This window comes from Saimiri boliviensis, chromosome 2 (assembly GCF_048565385.1).
Source record: "Saimiri boliviensis isolate mSaiBol1 chromosome 2, mSaiBol1.pri, whole genome shotgun sequence".
Classification (NCBI taxonomy): domain Eukaryota; kingdom Metazoa; phylum Chordata; class Mammalia; order Primates; family Cebidae; genus Saimiri; species Saimiri boliviensis.
The window spans coordinates 127,316,346-127,324,103 of record NC_133450.1 but is presented as its reverse complement, the minus strand read 5'-3'; positions in this window follow the sequence as shown (position 1 = coordinate 127,324,103).

Here is a 7,758-nt window from a genome sequence, read left to right as displayed (position 1 = left end):
TGCAAGGTGAGCTAGTGAAGGCGTGAGGACTGAAATGTCAAGCTTATGAACACGCTGGGTACAGCCTCAGCCATTCAGCAAATGCCTCTCTGCTGTCATCATCCCAGCAATGAGAGGCCTGTGGTGAGGGACACTGGTGGGTGGGGCAGCAGGGGTTGCGGGTGTCCCAAAAACAGCCTCCTGGAGGAAGGGAGGTCTGAGTGGAGCTGAGCATTTCAGCCACTTGGGCAACTTGGGCACAACTGTACCCAACCCAGCTTAGGAGGTCAGAGAGGGCTTCCTGGAAGAGGCCTTCCTGGAGCTTTGCCAAAGGTGTGGTTGCAGGGGTCTCACTGCCACCTCACCCGCAGTTGTGTTCAGCCCCCTGGAGTCAGTCCTGGGCACCCTGAGCCTCCTCAGCCACCAGCCCTGGAGGCTTTCCCTCCAACCGCTGAGCCAAGAAGCTCTGCCCACTGACAAAGGAGAGTCGGGGAGGGGCCCCAGTTCCTGTGCCCATTTAATCCTAGTGCCAGCCTGTGAAGGTGGGCTTTACAGGGAGGCAGGAGGCCAGGAGGAGGCTGGCTTTGAACCCTGGGGTCTCCTGGCCTCTCTCACTTCTCTTTACTCTGAAATCAACCGGGGGAAGCTCCCAGGAGTAGGGGACACCCAGGCCATGGGCTAGGAGAGGCCCCTTCCCTGGCTCCTCCATGCCCAGCCTTGGCACCCCTTTGCCTCTCCAGGCCTGGGTGGCTGAGTCTCTTGGGGCGGCTTGGGTGGGGCCTGTGGCTGTGGTGTCCTAGGCCCCATCACTTTAGATCTCGCCACATATCTGCGCTCTCCGGAAAGCCCCAGCATGAGCCTTGTCAGGAACTGATTATAGAGCACAAACGATTCTCCAGCCCTGCTCACTCGGGGGCTTCTCCATGAACCCTGCAGCTGCCTGCCCTCTGGGGACAGCACACAGACAGGCCAGCCCTTCAGAAGTGAGGGGTGGTGCAGCAAGGAGCACCGTGAAGGGGTGGGGAGCTGCCAGCTCCCTCCTGCCTCCCAGCTCAGTGGCCTCACAGGCAGGACCAACACATTTGCCAGGAGTGCAGTTGTTGGTTTTATTTTATTTTTTAAAAATAAAGACAGGGTTTCACCATATTGGTCAGGCTGGTCTTGAACTCCCAACCTCAGGTGATCCGCCTGCCTTGACCTCCAAAGTGCTTGGATTACAGGCATGAGCCACCACGCCCGGCCTGTTGTTGTTGTTGTTTTTTTTTTTTTTTTTTTTTTTTTTTAAGAGACAGGGTTTAACCATGTTGGCCAGGCTGGTCTCGAACTCCTAACCTCAAGTGATCCACCCGCCTTGGCCTCCCAAAGTGCTGGGATTACAGGCATGAGCCACTGCAAATCTGGCCACTGATTTGAATTTATTTAGAATAAGTGATATATGAAGGTGATAAAAACTAAAAATACACCCAGAACCCAGGCTTGTGCAGTGAAGAGGAAAATCTTCCACCTCCCCCAGGGTCAGCCTGTCCTCCTGAATAGAGGACAGTCTCCAGCTCCCAGAGGGCATCCAGCACATCTTGGGCAAGTGCCAGCATGCAGCAGGGGGCGGGGGGGACGTCTCCATCCCCCACAAATGAAGTCTGGCCGAGGTCCTGACCTGTTCTTTGCTCTCTTCCCTTGACAGTCATCTTGGAGATTGCATTCGTCTCCTACGGCTGCTGTAACAAAACACCACACGCTGTGGCTACACATCAGCCATGAGTTCTCCGGCAGTTCTGAGGGCCACACTCCAGCTGCAGGCAGGGTTGGTTCTTTATGGGGGCTCTGGTTGAGGGACGTTCCCTGCTCCTTCCAAGCTTCTGGGGGTGGCTGGGAACCCTTGGTGTCCCTGGGCTTACGAGCACATCGGTCCCATTGCTGCCTCCGTTTCTTGCCGCCTTCTCCTGTGTGTCTGTGTCTCTGTGTGTTCTCTTTTTATGATGACACCAGTCATGTGGGATTAAGGGCCCCCCTATGCCAGTGTGACCTCATCTTAACTAAAATCATCTGCAGAGACCAGTTTCCAAATCAGGCCAAATTCAGTTGCCTGGGGTTAGGACTTGAACGTGTCTTTCTGGGGCCACAGTCCAACCCTTAACAGGGATCTCTATTGGTGTGTTTGGACTGTCCTCATTCCTGCGGACGGCTGCGTGGCATTCCATTGGATAAACTTTGCTTGATGGCCGGGTGCGGTGGCTCACGCCTGTAATCCCAGCACTTTGGGAGGCCGAGGCAGGCAGGTCATGAGGTCAGGAGTTTGAGACCAGCCTGACCCACATGGTGAAACCCCGTCTCTACTAAAAATACAAAAATTAACCAGGCATGGTGGCATATGCCTGTAATTCCAGCTACTCAAGAGGCGGAGGCAGGGGAATTGCTTTAACTCGTGAGGTGGAGGTTGCAGTGAGCCGAGATTGTGCCACTGCACTCCAGCCTGGGTGACAGAGCGAGTCTCCATCTCAAAAACAAAAACAAAAAAAAATCTTTGCTTGATTTGCTTTTCTAGTCAGGTTTGGGAGGGTAACTGGGGGACGAATCTGAGCAGAGTCTTAAAGGAGGAGCAGCAGTGGACAGAGCCAGAGGGACAGGGAGGTGGTAGCTGGAAGGGCAGATGGGGAGGGGGGCTAGGCAGGGCCTAGAGGACCATAGGGCCAGACATTCAAGAGGGCCACGAGGCTGGGTCAGATGGCAGCACCTTGGGACAGTGGCATCCTCCTAAGCGGCAACTTCAGACCCTTCCTGCTCTTGAAATCTCAATTTGTTCTGGGCTTCAGGATGTCCAAGTCAAAACACCTTGCCAGACTTTTACTTTTTTTTTTTTTTTTTTTTGAGACGGAGTTTCGCTCTCGTTACCCAGGCTGGAGTGCAATGGCGCGATCTCGGCTCACCGCAACCTCCGCCTCCTGGGCTCAGGCAATTCTCCTGCCTCAGCCTCCTAAGTAGCTGGGATTACAGGCACGCACCACCATGCCCAGCTAACTTTTTGTATTTTTAGTAGAGACGGGGTTTCACCTTGTTGACCAGGATGGTCTCGATCTCTCGACCTCGTGATCCACCCGCCTCGGCCTCCCAAAGTGCTGGGATTACAGGCTTGAGCCACCGCGCCCGGCCTTTTTTTTTTTTTTTTTTGAGTTTCACTCGTTGCCCAGGCTGGAGTGCAATGGCATGATCTTGGCTCACTGCACCCTCTGCCTCCCAGGTTCAAGCAATTCTCTTGCCTCAGCCTCCTGAGTTGCTGGGATTATAGGCACAGCCACCAAGCCTGGCTAATTTTTTGTATTTTCAGTAGAGACGGGATTTCACCACGTTAGCCACGCTGATCTAACTCCTGACCTCTGGTGATCTGCTGGCCTTGGCCTCCCAAAGTGTGAGTCACCGCACCCAGCCTCTTGCTTGCCACTGGAGTTGGCCATATGTCTGACAGCTTCTGAGAAAGCTGTGAAACAGGTAAAACACACCTGTGGCACACCCCTCGACCTCTGACCTTGCTCCCTCTGCTTCCCCCTGAAAGGGGGTAGGATGCCTGGAGGTGCACTGGGAGAGACCACAGCCCTGAACTACAGAGCCAGCTGGTCACATTCCTCTCATTCAGCACACTGTTCTGTCACTTGCAGCAAAATGCACCAGTAGCTGCTGCGCAGAGCTGAGTTTATTTGGTTGCATCAGCAGCTGTAAACAGGTTTTACCCAGGGGAGTGACAATTTGTGCTTTGAAGACCCCACAGGAGGTTAGGAGGGAAGAAGAGGCAGGCCAGGGTGGGGGGCAGAGGCCATGAGGGTGTCTGAGCCAAAGGAAATCTTCAGGCCAGGAATGGGGAGCTCCAGTGGCCGGTGCACGAGGACACTCGGGAATAAAGGCAGAAGCACTCTTGGAGGCATCAGGGGTGCCGCCAAGGGAGGTGACACTATGTGGCAGGAGCTAGTCTGTGAACTCTACAGGGATCTGGAGTTTGTGGCTCCTTCCTCGACCCCTTAAGGGAAAGGGCTATGAAACAGCACGGGCAAGGCATTTGTCTCAGGGATGGGAAAGCGGGAGGCTTAAAGCGTGGAAGGGCAGAGAGAAGGGGACAGGCCCCGTGAGAGTTGCAGCCCGGGTCCTTGGTGCAGAGTTTAGGCAAAGCAGTGGCAGTGTGCAGAGTCCAAATCTTAGAAACTGTTTTTCCAGTCTCAGAGCCCACACTGAGTTCACACACAGACTTCCCCTTCCCTTTTCTTTTGATTCCTTTGGACATCAAGTGCACAGAGTGAGTGGAGCATGAGCCTTCTTGTGGCGCTCTTGTCACCAGCCTGGGCCTTCAGTGAGTGGTTTCTCATCAAAAGCACCGGTGAGGTCACACGGACCCTGCTGGGCAGGTTCTTGTGACTGTAGGGATGGCTCAGCCCTTTGCATACCTGTCCCTTCATCCTCCCAACAGCCCTACAAGGTCGGTGCTGGCGCCCCCATTTTGCAGTGCAGAATACCAGTTGGAGAGGGCCCTTGTCCAAGGTCACACGGCTGGTGGGTACTGGAGCGCTGGGGCCTGTCAGCCAGTCCTTCCCCTTTCAGCAGTACCATCCTGGGCGGGCAACCCTGGCCCCCCTCTCCCCTGCAGTGCAAGCACCACAGGGGGCCGGGCCAGGATTCACGCCATGTGCTCCCAGGTCTCAGGTTCCTTGCTGCTTGTTGCTCACACACCCCTGGCCTCCCGGTACCCGCCTACCCACGAAGAGGCAGATGCAAGACTGGGTCCAGATGCCACTTCCCAGGGAACTGGGAAAGGCAGGGTGAGGCCAGTGTTCACCTTGACCAGGACACAGCAGAGACAGGGCAGAGGCTGCAGGGGAATGGGCCTGTGCCCCAGGGCTCCTTACTCAGCCTTGCTCCCCACCCACTTGACCTCCCCCAGGCTCGTGGGGAATACCAGGCCCCCCAGCGCCCCTCTGCAAGCAATACCCTTCCCAGCCACGCTCTGCCAGGCCAGCTGACACCACACCAGCTGTAATGATGCCCCACAAAGTTTGGGGGAAAGAATAAGTTCAATCCGGCTAGAATGTCCTTGGGGATGCTGAGGACACAGGACAAAGAGCAGACACAGGGGAACATAGTGAGCTCTGTTTGATGTAGTGACAGGACTGGCCTATTTCTTGTTGATCTCCCCAACCTCTACCTTCCCTCCATGAGGGCCAGGGGTGCGAAGTTAGCATGCTGAATGAATGAGTGAATGGGTGAGGGCAGAGGCTGCTGAAGACAGGGCCAGGTTGGGTTTTGCCAGGCAATAGAGACGGGTCAAGGAAGACAGAATGTACACTGTGAGGCCGGAACACGCTTGGGGCAGAGGGTGAAGCAGGAGAGGGGCTGGGGTGGCTACAGGCAGGTGATGGTAGGAGCGCCCACCACGCCTGTGGTGGGAGGGGACAGGAAAAGCATCCCCAGCTTGGAGAGCTCCAGGACCCCCTTCCGGCCCACACCCCAAGGCCCCGTCTCCCCGCTTCCCAGGCCCACCCCACGGGGCCCAACCCCCAATCCCAGGACTGCGACCTCTCCCGCCCCGCCCTCTAGGGGAGCGCTGCTCCGCATGGGGTCTCCAAGTATGTGGCCCCTCCCTCCTCGGGGACCTCGGGCAGGCAGGGCGCACGCAGCCTCCTTCCGCGCCCCCATGCTAACTCCGCGTGGAGGACGCTCGTGAGCCGAGGCGACTCGCGGGGACCCGACACTCCGCAAGGTCAGCAAGGCCCGAGGGGATTCTGGCCAACCCCACAGGGCCTCGGGTCCCCACGAGGTCCGGGCCGCACCGCTCTGCGCACGCGCATGCCCCGCCCCACGGCGGACGCGGCCCACCCCCAAGTCCCGCGGGCACGGCGCCCTCCTGCGGCCGGCGGCGGCGAGCACCCTGCGGGCGTGGGCCCAGCGCGGGTCTGGAAGCCCCCGGGGCCGCCCGCCGCAGGTCAGAGCAGCGTGGGGGACAGGCCCTGGAGCATCGCAGGGTGGCAGGGAAGGGCTGGGGCAGAGGCGCGGCCCAAGCCCCCAGGAGGGTCGGGGGGCGGGCGGGGCTGCGCGCGTTAAGTGCGGGGCAAAGGCCAGGCGGGTAGGGACTCGGGCAAGCCAAGGCAAGGGGAAGCCACGGACACACCGGAGGAGTCTGCTCAGACCCCGCCCTGCCTCCTCGCTCCCTGGCTCCTATTATTCCCAACCTTCCCTTCATTTCTCTCTGTCATGCAAGTGCCAGTGGGGCAGTGCTATTCCTGCCTAAAACAGGGCCCGACACGTAATTGCAGTTATGGAATGAGTGACCCTGGGAGTTGAGGGAAAGGACAAGAAGTGATCAATTACGAAAGGTTGAAAAAGGCGCTAAAGCCAGGTCTGGGCCCAGGGTGGGTGGGACTGGAGTTTTTGGTAGGAAGTGGGGAGAATGAAGTGCTGAGAGACTCCCTTAGCAAGCAGACAGGGACAGTGCGGGGCGGTCAGCAAGGCCCGAGGGGATCGGCCACGATGGCTGGCAGTCGGGGAGCCCTGAGGGTCCTTCCAAGGCCGGGAGGCATCACCCCGCCAGAGCAGAAAGGCCCGCATACCAGGGAGGCCGATGCACTGCTCCGTTAACAAGAGCCGGGGCTTTTTGGAAAGGGGACCTGAGGAGAATTCCGGCTAAGGAGCCAGTGGCAAGCAGAGTACCTTGGAAGCCAGACAGGCTTGGGTTTTGAATTCTGGCTGCCTGGACTTATTAAGTCTGAGCCTGTTAATCACAGCATGGTGATATTGTGAGCTAATTCATCAAAAGGTGGTTTGGAGGAGGGCACTAGGTACAGCCATGTTCTCAACAGATGTTATGGGCTGTGCATGGTGGCTCACTGTAATCGCAGCTTTTTGGGAGGCTAAGGCAGGAGGACCGCTGGAGCCCAGGAATTCAAAGCTGCAGTGACCTGTGATTATCCCACTCCAGCCTAGATGATAGCAAGGCAAGACCCTCTCTTACCAAAAAAAAAAACAAAACAAAACAAAACAAAATACAGCCAGGCAGAAACACTGGCAAGTATAAAGGAGAGATGTTGGTTTCATCTTTTACTTTATCTAGGGGTATCTAAAGTAATTCCAGGGCTGGTCGCCATGGTTTATGTAAACCTGTAATCCCAGCACTTTGGGAGGCCAAGGCGGGCGGATCACGAGGTCAGGAGATTGAGACCATCCTGGCTAACAGGGTGAAACCCCATCTCTACTAAAAATACGAAAAAAAAAAAAAAAAAAAATTAGCTAGGCATGGTGGTGTGCATCTGTAGTGCCAGCTACTCAGGAGGCTGAGGCAGGATAATCACTTGAACCTGGGAGGTGGAAGCTGCAGTGAGCCAAGACTGTGCCACTGCACTCGATGACAAGCGAGACTCCATCTCAAAACAAAACAAAACAAAAACCTGCAGTGGCTCACACCTGTAATCCCAAGCACTTTGGGAGGCCAAGGTGGGGGGATCACAAGATCAGAAGTTTGAGACCAGCCTGACCAACATGGTGAAACCTGTCTCCACTAAAAATACAAAACGTAGCTGGGCAAGTTGGCATACACCTGTAATCTCATCTACTCAGGAGGCTGAGGCAGGAGAATTGCTTGAACCTGGTAGGTAGAGGTTGCAGTGAGCCAAGACTCCGTCTCAGAAAAAAAAAAAAAAAAAAAAAAACCAGCAAGCAAGCAATTCCAAGGCCTTCAGTTCCTTCCCATGTAAAATCTAGATTTCTCCACCCTGGCTCTTGCTCAGCTCAGCCCCCCTACCTAGGGCC